General features: G+C 39.2%; 1 non-coding gene across 1 annotated transcript; it reads left to right on the top strand.

Moving 5' to 3' along the window:
• The first annotated feature begins 768 nt into the window (after nt 1-768).
• Nucleotides 769-840, top strand: Trnad-guc. The gene has a single exon. It is a non-coding gene; the product is annotated as a tRNA-Asp (tRNA).
• Nucleotides 841-1,776: the final 936 nt, after the last annotated feature.

The following is a 1,776-nucleotide window of genomic DNA, read 5'->3' as shown; positions in this document are numbered from 1 at the left end:
AATCCAATGTGTTCTGAACATTGTGGGCAACTGCACTGATGTCACAACTGTACTGATGTCCGTGGCACATACACGCATACAAATAATTAAAAATAAAAAGGAAAATCTTTAAAAGCAGATATTCAAGCGTAACACTAGCACCTAAGGGGGCAGGAGAAAAAAAAAAAAAAGACTGCGGTGATCTCCTAACCACTGAACCATCTCTCCAGCCCCTATCACAGTTTTTTGAGACAAAAGCTTGTTGTGCAGCCCAAGCTGGTCTTGAACTCAAGATGCTCCTCTGGATTTCGGCTCAGGAGTGCTGGGGTTACAGGGGTGCGCCTCGGACCAGGCTTATTTCACTGCTCTGGGCTGTTTTGGCGGCCTGGAGGTCATTGAGTCTGGGGGTGGGGGTGGGAGTGGGGGTTATAATCGAATCATCTTTTATCCTAAAACAATTGTGTGAATCTGACCTTGTAGTTTAGACGACAGTTGAAAATGATTTGTGTTCCTTCATCTCTATCATGTAACAATAAAAATTATATTTTTACTGATTCAAGATGATTGTAATATCTGGAATTACAGAAGGGCGAAAAAAAAAGAAGTAAATGATTTGTGTGGAATTCTTGGCCAAACTCAGACTTTCGCCCAGGCTAGAATTTTATATCATAGGGATATTTAGGAATGTATTTTTAACTTTGGTGTAATCTTTCCAATAACATAAACTACGGGCAGGATAGGTCATATTTACTTTCATTAGACATAGACAAGAACTCCCGTAAGCCCACTTCCTCGTTAGTATAGTGGTGAGTATCCCCGCCTGTCACGCGGGAGACCGGGGTTCGATTCCCCGACGGGGAGTAAGGCTAAACCTTTTAACAGTGACTCTGTCACTTGTACAACCACAGCTTCCCTAAACCGAACCGAGGTTTAAATCTGTGTCTGGTACATGTCTCAAACAGTGAGAATGGACAATGTAAAAATGTGCGTTTTAGGTACCAAACCTGAAGTTAAGACAAGTTTAGGTGTGGCCCGAGTGTGCTTATGCAGCGACCTTGACGACCCGATCAAGTTCTCTAATACCTCCAGCAAAGTACTTGTAAGTGTACATTAAAATAAAATAAAAAAAAAAATGGAAAAAAAAAACTACCATAAAGCCATAGCGATCCATACTGTGTGGCTTATACTCAGGGAAATCCACAGATGAGGGGAAAATAAATACATTCTAAATGGAACTACTCATACAGTATGAGTGTATTTAAAACAGATGTGAGTCTGCCTTGCACTAGGAATTCCAATAGGTGAAATTCATGCATGGGTGTTTCAACTGGCTATCAGCATAGAAATGTATTAGTCACAGCAAAGTCAGACCCAGATGGGATGCACATGGGATAATGAAAAGTAACACAGTTATGCCTCTGAAAGAACCTGGGTATTACTCCACGGCGACTTTATCTATTCAACCATTTCCAAAGCACAAAAAAAAAATCACTATTTCCATGCAAATATGATGTCAATGTTTCAGTAAGTAGGTTTTTTCACTGTTAGACACCATTAAGAGAGTGCAGGTATGCTGGAGAATTGATTGCACCACAGATGCTTAATAGAACTTAGGTCCCAAACATAGATCCAGAGATACACATGCAGGCACAGAAATATAAAAAAGTAAATTAATAAGAACACATAATTACCATGGAAAATGAAAAAAGACAAAAATATTTCAGTGGGTTTTCTTTTCTTTTTTTTTTATTAGATATTTTCTTTATTTACATGTAAATTTCTCCATTCCCAGTTTCC

Source organism: Mastomys coucha, unplaced genomic scaffold, assembly GCF_008632895.1.
Source record: "Mastomys coucha isolate ucsf_1 unplaced genomic scaffold, UCSF_Mcou_1 pScaffold7, whole genome shotgun sequence".
Lineage (NCBI taxonomy): Eukaryota > Metazoa > Chordata > Mammalia > Rodentia > Muridae > Mastomys > Mastomys coucha.
This window is presented reverse-complemented; position numbering and strand designations above follow the sequence as displayed.